This window comes from Triturus cristatus, chromosome 11, assembly GCF_964204655.1.
Source record: "Triturus cristatus chromosome 11, aTriCri1.1, whole genome shotgun sequence".
NCBI lineage: Eukaryota > Metazoa > Chordata > Amphibia > Caudata > Salamandridae > Triturus > Triturus cristatus.
The window spans coordinates 812,212,844-812,231,808 of NC_140594.1; positions in this window are offsets into that span (position 1 = coordinate 812,212,844).

Sequence of the window (18,965 nt, forward strand, 5' to 3'; positions counted from 1 at the left end):
TCTTGGGTTTGCTGGTGACTGTTTGAACATTTAATTAAACTAAATCCTCACTTATTTCCCCTTGCAGAGCTAAGGCTCCAGAAGGTTTCTTCAGGCCACCCTGTCCCATCCCTGTTCCAGCAGTTTGTAATTTGGGCATCGAGCTTGATTCCAGGCTTTCTCTTGATACTTAGGTAAAAAAGATGGTGACGTCTTGTTTTTTCAATTGAAGACTCTTCGCTACACTCTCCCTTTATTAAAAAAAACTATAATGCTCCTGTAATAATGCCCTAACCAATCTTGATTCAATAAAGGTTATGCTATTTATGTGTTTTTCCTTGAAATAAATCTTGAAGAGACTTCAACTAATTAAAAATAACATTGCTTGCCTAATTTGCAAAGTTTCCAAATATCATCACATCTGCCCTATTTTAAGACTTTTAGACTGGTTGCTGATACCTATTAGGGTTGTCTTCAAGGCAATGCGTATTGCCCATAGAGTTGGTTTCCATAGCTTCCTCAACTTTATAGCATCTACGTGCACTTTTTACATATGTTCTTGCTCATTACAATCTAATTAGCATTGCCGTCTTGTCATACCTAGAGCCCAAATTGCAACTTCTGGAGACTGCTCTTTTCCACTGATTCTGTGAAAGCATGGAACTCTCTCCTCTTAGATCTGTTATTGGAATCCCCTCAGAGCCTTTTCACTCTTTCAATCTGTTCAGTGGTTAGCATGCAGGGCCCAGTGCTATTGTTTGACTATTAACCCCTTGCATGCCCTTGACGGAACCACTCCGTCATGAGCCACGGGCGCCGTGTGCTCATGACGGAGTGGTTCCGTCATGCTGCGGCCGTGACTCATGATGGGGTGGTTCCATCATGAGCATAGCGGCACCGCAAACCCCCCAAACCCCCCGAGCGCTGCGGCGGAATTCGCGCCGCAGCAAAGGGATTAAAAGCTATGACACCACGGTTTACATGCTCTTTATAAATGTCCATGACATAACACAACACAACATCCCTTGAGGCATCAATGGTGAGTTCACTGAGTTAATAAGTTTCCTGAAACTCCCTGGGTGCCATTCCCCCTTACCAGCAGATTTTCCTGGCAGTGATAGGCATTGAAAACGGCTATATACCCACGCATCTAAATTAGGCAGGTGGACATCTACCCAAAACTCCGACTCTCCTTAATCCATCTGGCCATCGGAGGAGTTTGACCGTGGCGTAGACAAAGTAGTCTCTGCCAGGGGCGTAACACAGGCCCCCCCATCCCCTGTGGTGCGGGGCCCGAGCTGCAGGGGGCCCCCTCAGCACAGTACTCAGGTCAGAGCGCTCCGGATTAAATTCGGAGCGGGGCCCCTCTGTGTGCATTGCAGCGGGGACTATAAACTTTCGTTACGCCACTGGTCTCTGCTATGATCAAACTATGGTCTGCCCAAATTTAAATCAGGCGGGCGGACCATAGCCTTGGCGGGGAGGAAACTCAGCCACCACAGCCACGGATTTCCCTCTGCCAAGATTTGAACAAGGCCCTTAAAGTAGAGTTTCTTCCAGGTGCTTTTACAGAAAAAGAAACGTTGTTAAGCATGCATTTTAATTCGTTTTCCCTACTACGCTTTGCGCAGAAATAATGAAGGTGACAGGCAGGGGTTTAATTATCAGGAGTGGATCAGATCAGGTGGAGTGGACCAGGGCTCAGGGGAGCAAGGAGCCCTTTTTGCCCCACTAATGCATCCTAATAACCACATTGGGGTGCGAGGGACATTTTCTTTGCTTGCCATATGGCCTGTGGCACTCTTGCTGCGCCTCTAGTGACAGGAATGTTCTGGAACGCTTCGGGAAGGATGCCTCTTACTCAGTTCTGGACTCTGGTTTAGAATAATTTTACAGCATTCGCCCTGACAGTGAACAGGCTCGACATGCCCCCTGACAAGGAATATCCTACGGTTATATTTCGTATGCGGCCATATCGTTTAGTGGTAGTGTGGAAAACAGGGAAGGATAATGATCTATATTTGTCCTAGCATTCGCACTGTAGAATGTACTGTAAAGGTCGCCATGTTATTATGCTGCAAGGTTAGGCGCAGATGCAACCCTGTCACCACAACATGCCTAAGGAAAAGCTGCAGATATAAAACAATAAAAAAACGCATACACCATGTAACGGTGCATATTATTATATATAGCAAACACTATTGTATACCCAGATTGTCTGGAATTTGCTTACGTGGGGGCAGAAGCACCTTTGGGAAGCTGTTAGCAACAAGTATATTTTGACGTATGTTATTAAGAGTTATGAGGTAGTGAATAAGTCGTAAACATGAAATATAGCGCTTTGGAGGCGTTTAACCTCATTCGATTGATGGCCAATCCATCACCCTGGAGATCGATATCCCTGGCTTTGTTTTCCCTGGCTTGTATGCTCGTTGTAGGCTTCTCCTTTAAGAAGCAGGGAGGCAGTGTTTGTGCAGACACCCAAGCGGGAACAGAGCATGAGGTAGTCAGTCATTCTTGATATAGATAATCTATCAAAGCAATTCCAGGATTTAAAAAAGGAGCTGAGGTGCAGTATAATCTTCATTTTCAAATGATGATAACCTGCCACATAATTGAAGGCTTCGAGTTTATGACAGGATATATAATTTTGAATCAACAGAGAAACCTTCTTACAGACCAACAAGTTGTTTCTCTGCGAAACATGTACGGGTTGCGCAAGACTTTGAGAGATACATTATGGGCCATATGTAGGTGGCATACACTTTACCGATTCTTAAATACCGAATCTTACCGATTCGGTATTTAAGAATCGGTAAAGCGTATGTAGGTAAAAATTCGGTAAATGTTACCGAATCGGAGTAAGTCGGTAATTACCGAATCGGTATTTACCGATTCGGTAATGAGGCATACCTTCCCATTTATTGAATCAATGGGAAGGTATGCCTCATTACCGAATCGGTAAATACCGATTCGGTAATGGGGGGAGCACATTCAAGGGTGGCAGGGTGTCACATTGACACCCTGTTGCACCCCTGATTCTTCCATGTGTGCACATGTGGCGCACATACATGCCCTAGGGGCATGTATGTCTGCCACGTTGCACTCTTCACAGTGCACAAAAATGCATTTTCACACCTATTCGTCATTTACCACCAACTATTACGAATCCCCACACCCACCACACAGTCCCCCTACATCTCATTACTGTATTCGGTATTTACCGAATCGGTAAAATTACCAATTCGGTAATTTTACCGATTCGGTAAATTACCGATTACAGAAATGAGCCCCCTACATGTCAACAGCCTAAATACCGGTCAGTAACGGTATAATTACCAAAAATCGTCCGTTACCGACCGGTATTGGGCTACGTACATGAGGCCCTTAATGTGTAAGACCCCTTTTTGTTGGGCTAGAGAGCAAGCAGGGGTTTCTGGGCCACAACCGGAAGAGCTGGGGTTGTTTGGATCTGAGGTGTGAGGGCCTGTCCTATTATGGCTCCGCAAACTGGGCCAAGTACAACCAATCCAGCACTGGCCTCTCAGTGGTAGCGATGACAAGCAGTCACAGACTTCTTAAGGAGGTTAGTGTGGGGGTATAACAGGTGCAGCACTCAACAGACACCGAACAGTGTAATAACAGGATTGCCCAGCTCAGTGCTTATCTTGGGAAAAATAGAAATACTTTAATACACAGTAATACTCAACTCTACACAATAGTATCAGGTACTCAGTCCTTGATTCAGGGCTATTGTCTCCTGGCGAGGATACCCACTTCCACCTCCCTCTGTCTAAGGTACCCCTGTCTAGGTTTCAACGTAGGTGCACAACTCCCACCTTAGGTCTAGTAAGCACTAGCAAGCACTCAATCTCTCAATAGCTGTCTCGCCTTTAGTCCAGATGAGTGGTAAGCCTCACTCCAGCCTCTGGCTTCTCTTTCTTGGTGTTTCAGTAGTCAGGGTAGACGCCACGACCGCAGGTGCACTGTGCAGCTCATCCACTCTCTTCAAGCAAAACTGGGCTGCACAGCAGTATCCAGAGACAGAAGCAGCCGTGCCGCTGTCTTCATTCGACAGCTACTTATAGGCACTCGGTGGCGATGGTGGTTTGGCCTCTAGGTTGCTGTACGACCTCCTTCACCCTGGGCTGGTCGAGTCAGTTCAGTGGCTTGGTCCTCCCTGGTCGAAGTGGTGATGCAGTCTTCATCGTCCCTAGACCTGCGAACAGAAGCAGGTCTAGGGACAGTAGCCGAGTTTCTTGTAGCCGCAGCAGTTGAGTCAAACCAGGCACACTTGTGGTCAGCGCTCGACAGCAGCACAGTGGCAAGTGAATCTAGACAGCAGAGCTATACCAGTGGCATAGCCTGCATTTGCACACATGTGAGCCAGTGCCATGGGGCTAACTATGAAGTCCGGTAGGGCACACAAGGGCCGACACATGCTTCAGTTGCGCAAAAACTAGGCCACACTTGGAGCAAGTGTCATGGCACGACAGCAAAGTCCATTTAAGCACATTTGCTGAGTGCTGTCATTTGCATAAGTCTCTTCTTCAGAAGCACAGACCACTTGAATACGTTTTGGGGCAAGCGCCGTAGCTGTGACAATTTTGAAGGGGTGATCCACTCGGCACACTTTGGCAGTGCACAAATTCTCTGCTAGTCATACTTCCACAAGTCTCTGTGAGATGGACCCACAGCACTGGGGTCAAAAGCTCTTGCCCACACTAATAGACCTCTCCTGCTGCAGAGTTGGCTCCCTCCTTCCATTTTCTTCCAGACAGGATCGTCCTGGCATTCCAGGTCAAGGAACTGGTCTTCCTTCAGATCAGACTCCAGGTGATGTCTCTTTACTTCTGGCGAGCTGGCAGCTGGCAGGCATACATCATCCCTGGCTGCACAATAGTCCTTTGTGTACACTTTGAAGCACCCCCTCCTTGGACAAACTGAAACTGCAACAACAAATAGGTCAACAGCTCCCACTCTTTTACAGATACAGCCAAAAGGGGGGGTGTATTTTCTGTCTGCACTTCCCAAACTGGATTGGGTTGGTTCTTCTTTCTTATGTCCTTCTCAGGCAGTTTTCTAGACTCAGCCTTTTCTAGAGTGATGCCCTACGTGGTCCCAAATTCTAAAGTATGACATGCTCCTCACAGCAGGCTTGTCTTTGGTATGGGACATTCACAACAAAGGCACAACTAGGTGTGAGCTTTCTGCACCTGGCTATCACACTTGGGATATATTGTTGGAGCGCAGGTAATGCTATGATCCAAGGAAGGCCAAGGGCTTTCCAATTTTGATCTGTTGTACATTTCTTTTCTTTATGCATGGATAAGCACAATATAATGGAGTCATACTTCCCAGCATAGTCAGATGGTGCCCACTCTGTAGGATTACGATGATGGGTCAAGAAAAAGGATACCCTACAGAAACTGTGACCCGCTCTTTTCCAGAACTTGATTTAGTCTCTTTGTGACTAAAGTTGGTCAGGGTGCAATTTTCACTTTTATTTTAGGAGACCACACCAATGTTGGGCATCAGATTCAGAACAGTGATTGTCATCTAAAGTATCCTGGGCAACAAAAGAATGTATATTTTTTGCAGAAGTACCTAACTCTTGGTTTGAGTGGCTAAAAGCTACTGTCTTTTTGCAAAACTCCGTCAGCAGTAAAATCCTTGGCAGAGCTGGTCATCAAAATTGGATTTTTAAATAACCAATACCTTTTTGGTCTGCAAACCATAATCCACTAGCTCACTAGAAACAGTGTCCAAAACACAGGACATGGATGATGTCTTTTTTTCTGCAGGAGGGACCCATACACCTTCCGTGCTCAATGGAAGGTGCCACGAAGGACTGAAAGAGAGAATTAAGATTGTCCTAAAATAAATTCTGATCACTTCTTCTTGATGTTCAAACCCACCATGATCAGACAATTACATTTGTAAAATCATACATTTAATATGCAAATAAACAAAAAAACAGTAAAGAAAGGGGCTAGTAAATTAGTGTGCATTCAGTAAAAGGGTGTACAACAACGAGTCATTCTGTTGACCTCAATGCAAACAATTAGAAGAACTGGAATAGGCAAATATTTTAGTCAAGAGCATCAGGTTAGGAAGTTGCCCTAAAGTTGTAAGTGAACACTTGTGCTGTTCCCATTCTGTTGACTTGGTAGTAATAGGGTGGCCACCTCACTGTACCAATCAGAAACACTGGGGCAGATTTACAAGCCCCTTGCTCTGCCAGTACGTCACTTTTTGTGACGCACTGGCAGCGCATTTCTCTACCCCATATTTACAAGGACAGGAAAAGCCACCATACTTGGCTTTTCCTATCCTTGTAAATACGGCCCCTTTACACGCAGCACTTTGCGTGAAAGGGGCTTTCCATGGGTGTTGCTGTGGGTGTTCTCACGCAACACCCATGGAACCAAACACATTTCCAGATTTACGAGGAATCGTAAACCTGGAAATGCGTCGATATGCTACGCCACCCTAGGGGTGGCGTAGCAAGGTGCAACGAGGATAAATTTTTCGAGGAAAATGCCTGTAGTGATTGTTTTTGTGCACAAAAACAATCTCCCCATGACGCAGGCATCCTTGCACCATGCTGCAAGGGTGCCTGCACCAGCGCATGGCAGCTGTTTGTACGCCAGTGCAGGGGAGAGCACAGGAATGCAACATATCATTGTGAATATGTCGCATTCCTGTGCTCTGAAAGTGCTGCAGTGTGGAGCAGCCAAAGGGCTTGTGGTGCCACGCTGCGGCACCTTCTTGTAAATCTGCCCCACTGTTTCCAGTAGAGGTCTTGTCACCTACTAAACAAACGATATCAGGTGTGTTTGACTGACAAAGTCAATGAAACTACAATACAATAACCAGAATAAATAAAGTTGAAATACTTAAACCTAGAATTGGAAAAAGTGCTTGCGATGAAGTGGAGTGAGGTAGTCACCCTCGATTATGTTACAATTAAATGAAAGATACGTGGTCCAGTGATGAAGTTCAGGATCACAGCTTTATTCTTCAGATAGGATCCAAGTTATATCTCATGCTATGATTCTTACAATGCCATGCAATGCCCCACCAGGAGCACCCTTCTTGCTGCTCAGCCCTTCCACATCAACTGATTCCTTCTTCCCACTCAAACACTCTCAACATTCTGATGACATCACATAGACTGAGCAGCAAGGCAAGGGCAGCAACAGAGAGGATGCATTAATCACTTACTAGATCATAACACATCCCCCCCTCCTCAAAATTGTAAAAATACAAGCATGCAAGATCAATGTACACACATGCAATACGACTAATTACAAATAATATGTGCGGTGGTGGAAATACACACATACAAAAGTCAACGAGCTTCAAGAATGACACAAAGCTTCAAGACGTAACACTAAAGGGTAATTTTGCAACCCCTAACAACAGGATGATACAAATACTTCAACCAAAACAAGAGTAAATCCAGAGAAACTAAAAAGGAAATAGTCTTCTCTTGTGCGCACCCGTAACGCATAGTCCAACACCTCACACGAGGTAGCAAGCAATTCAGAGCATATAACCAAAACTTACTCAAAGGCGTACACTAACATGACCAGGGACACTACCTCTCTCTCTCTCTCTCTCTCTCTATACATACAGATGCAAAACAATGACACTACACTCACTCACCCCCTCTCATACAAATATTGGAACAGATAACAGTAATTGGTACAATAATCGCATAAAAAACACACATGTCGGAAAGACACAATTAAGGCATTTGAGCACAAACGACAACATTAAGAAAAATGCACAGTCCCAAGAAAACAACAAGCTAAAATAAAGAAGGTAGTCCCCGTTGTCAGTAAACAGCTAAAGTCTGGAACATGTGAGCCACAACCAGGAAAAACAGTACCTTGTAGGAGGATCAAGCAACAACAGTTCATCAGAAAATCAAGACTGTCGGAACGTCTTCAATTTCTTCTTTAGAATTAACTGGATCACCAAATGTCTACGAGGAGGTGGTCGGCAGACATCTGAAAACGCCTCAAGATGTGAAACGGAATACAACCGGAATACAGAGATCCTCGAAGTGCTTGGTTGGCAAAACCGTGGTTGGCAAAACGGGAGCGTGCATCAGGCAATAGCCAAAGGATAACATGGATGGCGGCACGTAGGGTGACGCCGCGCCGGATGGCTCTCGGCATCACCATGCTGTAAACATCACTGAAGGCAGAGAACCTCGCGAGGAAGCACACGTGAAGCAGAATGAAAGGAGGCATGACAGAAGGAGTGGAATGAGGTAAGTCTGTGCGCGCTAGTGTGTGCGCGCTGTAGGCAGCTCGTGAGAAGATTTGAAATGACGGGCAATGGTTAACTGCCATAGCGGGGACACAAACAGCAGAGAAACACATCAAGACACAAAGTACTCTCAGTCAAAGGTGATAGACCTTTCCAACATAGGTAAACATATTAACTGACCAGGAGTGCCGAATCTCAAATTCCTGCAAGTGCAGAGCACGTGGGAAGGACGTGCGCGGTGGGAGGCTCGTGTGGAGTTTGAATGGCAGCTGCTAAACTCCCATAAAGATAACTGCATGAGTATCCAATCTCGAAAAGTAAAATGCCTCCACTCACTGTGAAACACGCTGCCACAATACACACCCAATCAAAAGTATGTATCAACTGGTAAGAGATACCGCTTCTCACAATGTCAGTCAGTAAATTCACAAGGCAACTCACAGTAGCAATTCTCCAGCAATGGCTCGACTGATGCCCATTGGAAAATCGTCCCGGCCATGAAATAGAAACAGGCCATAAACTCAGAGGCATAACCAACCTCAGTATTTTGAAATCAGTATAGCTGGTCATCAGGGAAATGGGTTTCTCCAGGACGCTTTGCTGCTGCAGATTCCAGCACCAGTCGCTGTGGCTAAACCTTATGTGGTGGCAGGGAGACACAGTTACGTGTAAAGCAGACGCCTGTAATGCAGCAGAAATTGGTACCTTTGTTCACTGGTAAAACGTTCCCAAAATCCAATGGGCAGCAGGAACCAACACAAATCCAAATGTACAGTACACTCTAGTACAAGCAAATAATGTCCAGGTCACAGATGATGTTCACTGTCAACATGTTACAGGACAGGAACAATTCAGCAAAGACAGGCAGGCTTTAAGACAATGAAGGAAAGTCTAAGACAAACTGGCACTTACTGGTTGGGGCGACCAATGATATGGTCACTGGTGGGGTATTAGGGGTGTCAGGTTTGTTCAAATCCACAGGTTGTAGTTTTATTTAGTTTTAAAAGTCCAATCTCCATTGAAGTAGCACGCAGGTTCATCCTCGTCGCCAGTGTTACAATTAAATGAAAGATACGTGGTCCAGTGATGTAGTTCAGGATCACAGCTTTATTCTTCAGATAGGATCCAAGTTATGTCTCATGCTATGCTTCTTACAATGCCATGCAATGCCCCACCAGGAGCAGCCTCCTTGCTGCTCAGCCCTTCCACACCAACTGATTCCTTCTTCTCACTCAAACACTCTCAACATTCTGATGACATCACATAGACTGAGCAGCAAGGCAAGGGCAGCAACAGAGAGGATGCATTAATCACTTACTAGATCATAACAGATTACAATGTTGTGTTGCCAGACAGAGGGACCCGAACCTCCAAAGGGTCTCTAAACAGCTGTGCTAGGAGATTCAAATTAATGCACATGGGAGCAAATTGGGCTCATTAAAGGGCGGAGCAGGAATAAAATAGCTGAGAACTGACAGAGAAAACTCCAGTGATGCGGCCAGTGCTTATTCTGAGCCGGTGGTTGCAGGTGAGTCTCATTTCTGGGAACCAGCCCTTATTTTTACTCATTATACTTTCACCCAGAGCAAGAGAGAGAAAAACACACAAGGGGGAGGGAAAGGAAGTGAAAGACATAACAACAGTGACAAAAGTGGAAAGAAGGGATGAAAAGGAATCTGAAAGAGTGACAATAAAAACACAGGGAATGTTTGGTTATGGATGAAAGAGATATGCGATGAGATTAGGATTAGGTCTTCGGCTCTATTTAATGCAGTCCAGAGGGGTATGGCGGTACCTAGTACTTGGATGGGGGCTGAGATAGTCCCAATCTTTAAGAAGGGCTCACCTCTCCTCCCAGCCAATTATAGGCCTATCAGCCTTATTGATGTACCTCAAAAAATGTTTGCAAGGCTGATCTTAGATCGCCTTAGGGACTGGATAGAAGAGTCTTCCATTCTAAGCCCTTACCAGGCTGGGTTTAGGAAGAACGTGTCTACTACGGACCAGATTTTCCGCCTGACCCTGCTATTTTGGAAAATTGTTAAAACTGAGGGTGGCTCGTTATATACTGTCTTTGTGGACCTCCGTGCGGCGTTTGACCTGGTCCCCAGGGTCAAACTATGGTCTGTCCTTTTACAACTGGGCATTCCTGTTCCCCTATTGAACATGATAATTTGACTGCATTGGGGAAATTTCGCACAGGTCAGGTGTGGGAAAAATGGTGCTTTAACATCTAGATTTCCCGTTGACAGGGGAGTCAGACAAGGGTGTGTTTTGGCTCCCACCCTGTTCTGCCTCTATGTCAACAGAGTATTTACACATCTGAATGAGGTCATAAATAGTGATGCCACCAAGCTCGCTGGATGTCGGGTCCCTGCGATTATGTTCGCAGATGATACCCTACTACTTTCGAAGTCCCCGATGGGCATTCAACGAGTGTTGGATGGTTTTGAGATATTTTGCCTCGAGCGGGGCTTAGAAATAAATACTCTCAAAACAAAATATATGATCTTTAATCCACCAGTAACGACACGCCCTAACCCGAGCATAGGGAGAATTAGCCTAGAAAGGGTCCAGACCTTTGAGTATTTGGGGCTCACCTTAAATGAAACAATGACATGGGTCCCACACCAAATCAAAGCCCAGCTTAAACTAGCCCAAGCAGCAGGGGGGATTATAAGACTCCTAAATAAATCATGTGCCAAACCAATTGGCCCACCCCTTGAAATATACAAACTACAGGCAAGGGGGGGAGTAATCTATGGCAGTGAACTCTGGGGCTCTTATTGCCGTCCAGAGATCACAGTCACAGAAAATAAATTCTTAAGGCAGTTGTTGGCCGTCCCCCCCAGTACTCCTTTACTGCCACTGAGACTCGATCTGGGTCTCAGATCTATAGATGAAGAATTGGGTCTCAAACCTCTAACATTCTGGCGGAGGATTTGGATTACCCCAGAGCTTCAGGACTATAGAAAAGAGCTTTTGGAAGTCCTAGGGCTCCCTAACGCAGGGAAACATCCTTGGCTGAGGTATGTGAAAGAGGAATTGGGGAGAATAGGCCTTCCGCTGCTGTGGTCTGACCCGGCGACAGCATGTATTAGTGTTTCACGCAAGCATTTGGCTAACTCATATTACGAAACCAAACTAATTGCCTCTGTACAGAAATCCCAAGCTTCCATTCTAACACAAACTTTCCTATTGTTTAAAGATCTTTATCATTTTGAGGATGTTTTAAACAGTATCAGACCATATTTTACAAGAAAATTGTATTTGCAGTGGAGGTACGGCACCTTACCTATAAGAGCCTTCACGAGTAAATGGTCTCCGCTCTCTCCAAAAAATTGCCCTGGTTGTGATGTCGATCAGGAAAACGAACTGCATATACTATTTTTCTGTCCTGCTTACAAAAAGTTCAGAAGGTGCTGGATTGATCCCGTTTGCAAAAAATTGGGGTTCAAGCACTGTATGCACGCTTATCGAATTTCTAAAACAGACCTAACTTCTGTAATAGTTTTTGCTGGAGGAAAAGAAGGATTTGTGACAACCTTGCTTGAAATTATATCCTCCCATCATAGTGTCATAGTTGCCATGAAGAGGTCTTTTAAAGTCTAGATTGTATGGAGATATTGTATAATGCTGTATGGTCTTGTATATTTGCGCTAATCTTGTCGATTTTCTTTTTTTAATGCTAACTGTATGTATACTTTTATGACTAATGTCGAAATAAAGATTGATGATGAAATCAAGGAATAGAATAATGAGCGAGAAAAAGACAGGAAGTACAAACATAGAAAACTAGAAACCTGCATAAATGTAGTAAACTACAAGTACAAACAGTAATGAAACAATATTACTGACATAAGAAAAAAATGAACCGACTATTCAATTAGCTACACGTAGCAAGAAAAAGATGCCATACTGGTCAGATCCGAGGATGGTATAGAAAAGAAGGATCAGTGATAGGAAGATTAATGTATCTCTAAATTTCCAGGCGTCCAGGTCAAATTGAGAACCATAGGGATCAATGCTTAGTTAGCAAACAATGTACGTGCCATGGCCTGAAACCTTTCTTAAGAGCCTGATTGATACATGAGCTGCCAACTGACCGCATCAAGTGACCAATTTCCAATAGTAGGATATGATTCCCTAACAAATGATGATTACTCACTGAAATAGCTCCTAATGTGCTAATTGTAATGGGTAGTATGTTAATGTTCCCCAGCTATGTTTTGGGCCGTACATGCATTCAATGGATACACTGCTTTTAGGCATTTGTTCAAACAAACTGCACTCCATATTTATGACGGAAAATTGTTTCTAAATTCTGAAATGTGATGCATCAGTAGCCTGTCCATTCTTGTCTTTCATTTACAACTAAAAGTACCAGAATTAAAACAAAAACGTGACTCGAGCCATTACTCATCGGCTCTAAGAGTCTGATACAGCTTGAGAGCTTCTGCATCTGTTAGCTGAAGGCTTGAAGCCCGATAGAGTACTACCAGTGCTTAATTTGAGCGCTTGGTAGCTGGTGGGGGGCACCAGCACTTATTTTCTGTGGATCAGCGCTTATTTTGCTTTGTCAGATATTAAGCAAGAGAGGGAAAAACCCACAGATTGGAAACATTGAGGCAAAACTATAAAAAGGGAGAAATCAGGAGTCTGTAAGACTGAGATAAAGGAAGTGCTTAATCGGAGCAATTGGCTGCCAGTGGGATGCACCAGCACTTATTTTTCTTCCAATCAGATATTTACTGAGTGCAAGAGAGGGAAAAACACACAGATCAGAAAGACAAAGAAAGAAAAAGAAGGCAAAACCGTCACAATCAGAAAGCAGGAACCAGAAAGTGGAAGAAAAAGGGGCAGGGAGTGCCTGATAGCGGATTAAAGGTTTTTCGCGCACAAACGTTTAATTCCACCGGCTGTCGGCTTCTGAGCGGAGCTTAGGCACCACACCATCTTTCAAAAATCAAGCACTGGATAAAGGGAAGTGTCTTGTACTGGATTAAAGAGGCATGAGATGGATTTAAGACTACCACTTTTGGTATTCGGTGCGTCAACGTTTAATTGCAATGGCTGAGGGCTTCTGAACACAGCTTAGGGCACTGGCACTCTTTGATTCACAAATGTAGCAATGACTAAGCTAGACCATGCAAATGTACACTGCTTCGACCATTCCTCTCACTCAAGCCTGGTTTCTTTTTAGGTTTCAGCTACAAACAACTTTAGCTGTGTATTGGTGAGACCCATTCAATCCAATACATAACATATACTAGACTTAGGGTCTGTTTGACATGGTTTTCTCTGCAGTGTCACCCCAGAACCTTTTGCCTTTTACCCTCCATGTTTTGCTAAATTCGTTTTTGTTGACCTTATGAATCTGTACACTTTACCACTGCTAACCAGAGTTAAAGTGCTTGTGCTCTCTCCCTGAAACATGGTTTAACTGGCTTATACCCAATTGGCACATTTAATTTACTTATAATTCCCTTATAGAGTGGTATACCATATACCCAGAGCCTGTAAATTAAATGCTGCTAAGGGCCAGCAGCATTTATTGTGCCTACCACTTAAGTAGCCCCTTAAAACATGTCCCAGGCATGCCATTGCAGTCTAAATGCAGTTTAAACTGCCATGTCGATTTAGCAAACCCCCTTGCCAAGCTTTAAACTCCCCTTTTTTACATTACAAATAATTCACTCCTAAGATAGGCCCTAGGTAGCCCTTAGGGCAGGGTTCTGTGTAACTAAAAAGCTGGACATGCACTTTTAAGTTTTACATGTCCTGGTAGTGAAAAACTCTCCAAACTCTTATTTTCACTACAGTGTGGCCTACCCCTCCTATAGGATAACAGTGGGGCCTCCTTATTGCCATTAACAAGCTGTAGTTTCAAAATTGGAGCTGGTAGCTATATCATGTTTGGTGTCTTTGGAACTGTGGCGAAAAGCCCTATTTAATGGTAAAGTAGGGTTTTTGATCACAATTTTAAAAATGGCAGTTTAAGAAACTTGCCATTTTTCTGCCATTAACCCTTTTGTGCCTGTAGCCTGCTTTGCGTCACATGACTGGGTGTAACTGACAGACTTTATGAATTCCTCCCAGACAGTCACACTATAGGAGGGTGAGATGTACCTGAATGGACCACCCGCTGGCAGGAAGGGGCGGTGCAAAGTATAGCCTCACTTGCAACTGAATAGTCTCTGCTCTGCCTTCACGCAAAGGGCCTAATGACACCACATTGGTACTTCAGCCAGCCTGGAACCAAGTCAGGGGGGAAAGGATATCCCATGCACTTCAAAGCCACTGTCTAGAAGCATCCCTCACTTTCTAAAACCAGGGCACCAGGTTATAAAGAAGAGGGGACCACAGGCACTATCTCTTCGTGCCAGTTCTGCACACTGAACCTGTGGATGCTCTGCCAGGAAGAAGTACTGCTGTACTGCTGAACGGACTGCCACTCTGCAGAACTGCTGACCTACAGCTCCCTTGTTGAATTGCTGCCTTTCTGCCCTCTGCCCTGTAGCCTGGGGAAGAAGTGGATCTGCAACATCATCTTGAACCTAGGGTTACTACAGTGACTCCAAGGGCTAGTCTACTGGCCTCCTTATCTGAGCCTCAGGGACATAAAGGGCTCCCCAACATCCTACACCAGAGCCTAGACCCAGCTGAGGTGAGTTCCTGGCCTCCATGTTGTGACCCTCAAGTGCTGGACCCTTGGTGTGGCTCAGAGTGCTGTATTCAAGCTTTTAGTCTCTTCTTGAATGTGAACGGGCATGGTCACACCAAGACCTTGCCGCTTACACTGCCATGCAACGCAAAGCGTCATCAACCCAACCCTTCGTAATACAGAATCAACTACTCAACGGGCCCATCAAAGCAAAGCTCCAGCAATGCCCATCCGCGAGCCTGGCATGAACTTCGCACTAAACCGGCAGCCCTCACGACACTTCCCTGCTCCTCATGGCCCACTCCACAGTGAATGGGATCTTAGCACAGATTTGAGAAGGTAAAACTTCAGCGGGCCTTTGTTGGAGACTATAGCCAATCTGTGCTCTATCACCGTTGGGTTGAACTTGTGACTTTGACCAGAGCATGACCAGATATGACCAGCTTGACCAGATATTCATAGTTGGCGCTTTGTGCTTTTTGGAACTATTTCCACTAAAATCTTTACTTTACAAATGTATAAGCCCAGTTCTATTGCTTGGATTTTTGTTGTTTGGCGTCTAATCATCTATTATAATTTACCCTATTGTTTTAAAATGGTGGTCTGGGATTTTTCTTGAGTGGTGTTTTCACTTTATTACTGTTTTTGTGCTGCATACTTTCTTTACACATTGCCCCTAAGTTATGTCTGACTCCTTTTTCTGCCAAGCTACCCAGGGTTAAGCACAGGATAATGAAGTGACCACAATAAAGGCAGGTATGAGGAGAGGTCAACTTTATTACCACTCATCTATAACAGCTTCCAGGGAGTGTCAAGCTGTTTCAAGCATAGAAATTCCATCACCAAGGAAATGACAGAACCCACAGTTAGCCATGACATCACAGCTATAGATATTACAATATCTCCCTTCTTTACAGAAACACAATAATTGAAAAATAAAGAAAAACAAAAGGAAACTTAAAGCAAAGCTAGATACAATAAATAACATGGAAAGGAAACCATATGCCAATAACAGACAATAAAAATACTGAAGAAAACTTTCATTAACACAAAAATTAGAATGACTACTACATTCTATAAATCCATACATTTGGGAACAAATCTCATACGGGTGCTCCTCCTCACCAATGAGGTAGACTTATCTTGTGATGAATTGTCACAAGATGAACTTCTTCCACTCAATCCAATCTTCCCAACCTCAAAAGAAGATTTATTAAGAGAAGGAACAATGTTATCTTTCAAACCCATTTGATGCACAACATTGTCAGGAATTCTGTAAATCCTAGTTACATTCCACCAATTCTTACCATCAACTCTCACAGCATACCGCGAAACCATATCAACACACATGGGTTTACTGAATTTAGATAAACCCTTGGGTACATTATGTGGAATCTTTATCTTGACCCAATCACCCACCTTGATTTTGTGAAACCACTCTTCTTTATGATAACTCTGTCCTGAAAGATCAGAGATGCTATCCTTAGCATTGATTTTATTGAGTACATGAGAATGCTCCTTTTCCTCAACTTTCTCTACAGAAGAAGACAAAACTGATCTTGACAATAGTCCCCACTCCCTCATCCAAGCTGGGCACATACTGAACGTTGCAACTCTCCCTCTCAGTAACTCAAAAGGACTTTTCCCAAACTTAATACCAGGTGTAGTCCGATGAGCCCACAGCATACTCTGTACAGCTCCTCTAATGTCCATGTTACCGGACACAGCCCATTGCACACAATCAACCAAAATGCGATTCATGCGCTCAATAAAACCATTTCCTTGTGGGTGATAAAGAGCTACACGCTGATGAAAATTGCCAGATTGATTAAAAAAAATAGACATTTCTTTGGAGACAAACTGTACCCCATTGTCTGACACTAATTCCTTAGGAAAACCTTCCTTTGCAAACAGACCCTCCAAAAATTTGATAACTTCATTTGTATTAGGTTCCGTCAAAAAACAAAAATCCCACCACTTGCTGTGATAATCAGCAATTACCAAGGCAAATCTATATTTATTTGGTAAAGCATTGAACGGACCGATGAAATCTAACGCTAATTTCATCCAAGGACCTGAAGGTAAGTCAACTTTCACCTTGGGAGGGATAACAGTCTTGATCACTTTGTCACTGGAACAGCACGTAAAACAATTTTCAACCATATTCTCAATATGTCGATCCATTGAAGGCCACCAATAAATTGAGCGAATTCTGCGCTTGGTACATGTTTGCCCCAAATGACCTTCATGTCCTGCTATAATTATGCGCTCTCTCAAACTAGCTGGGAGAACAAATTTATCACCCCGTAAAATCATCTCACCCTCTTCTAGAGAGAGTTCATCAGCCACTTTAGAAAAAGGTTGCAGTTCACTATCCAGATGTTTTTCCTTTGGCCAACCCTGAATAATACATCTTTTTACTTCCTTGAGGACAGAATCAGACTTCAACGCCTCAAACCATTCTTCCTCCTTGAAACACCCCTCTTTACACACATCAATACTCGCAAGTAAGCATTCCTCATCTTCATCTTGAAAACACTCACTCTGCACCACAGGCAATGGCAATCTGGAAAGTAAATCAGGTCTGATATTTTTCCCTCCAGGAATATGCTCAACTGCAAAGTTGTATTGAAGAAGTTTCTAACTCAATCTCGCAATCCTAGGAGTATGATCCTTCACTAAAACACCATTTAGAATAGGAATCAGAGGTTTGTGATCAGTCAACAACTTAAAAGATCTACCCCAGAGAAATCTCTTAAACCTCTCAACAGCCCAACAACAAGCCAGAAGTTTTCTTTAGATAACCGAATAGTTGTTCTCACTGGGGCGCAATGACCTAGAAACAAATCCAACAGTGTGCTCTTTTCCAGCTTTCATTTGAGTCAACATGCCCCCAAGACCGTCAAGACTAGCATCCACAGATACAACTGATTCTAGAGAAGGATCATCATGAGTCAAAATGTTACACCGACCAAGATCCTCCTTAATTTTGTCAAAATCTGTTTGGCATTTTTGATCCCAGATAAAAACAGTTCCTCTCTTCAAAAGTTCACGTAAATGGACAGTCTTAGCTGAAAAATTTGAAATGAACTTAGCATAAAATTCATACATAACAAGAAACGATGACACTTGTTCCTTGGTCTTGGGAGAAGGAACTTTAACAATCGCCTCGATCAAACCAACTCTGGGAAGAATGCCCTCACCAGATATGCAGTGTCCTAGATAATCAATTGACACAACACCAAAAACGCATTTGCTCAAATTAGCCACTATACCTTTCTCTTGTAGTCTGTTTAACACTTCCATCAAACTCTTGTCATGCGACGATCTGCACACTCCTGCTACTAAAATGTCATCTTGGAATACAACAGTATTATTCAATCCCAACAGAACTTTTTCCATCACACGTTGAAAGACGGAAGCCGCAGAGGCTAGACCAAACGGCATCCTCTTGAATTGAAAAGTTCCTGAAGGTGAACCAAATGCAGTCAAGTGTTTTGAAGGCGTATCTAATTCAACTTGATGATATGCAGAGGATAAATCTATCTTTGAGAACCATTTGAAACCCTGAAACTTAGAGAATATATCATCAATACGGGGTAGTGGGTGAGAATCCACCCATATGTTCTTATTGAGACTGCGTAAGTCAATGCAGACTCTGAGATTCCCGTTTTTTTTTCCGTGCGACGACCAAGGGACTTAACCAGAGAGATGATTCAATTGGCTCAATCACACCAGAGTCACACATCTTTTCAAGCTCTTTCGTTAAATCATCCCTAACACTCAAAGGAACATTGCGCAGTTTGTATTTGCTAGGGATAGCCCCATCTTTTACTTTGATAAGATGTTTAAAACCCTTAATTAGACCTAGTGAGTCACAGAAAACTTTTGGGAATTTACTTCCCCAGATTGAAGGATCATCATAACATGTAGATTCATTGACAATAGATACTGGATCTTTTGTGCCTGGTCTAAGGGTCATTCCGAATAAACCTTGGTGGTACCACCCCTGGATATTTAATCCATTAATAGCGACGTA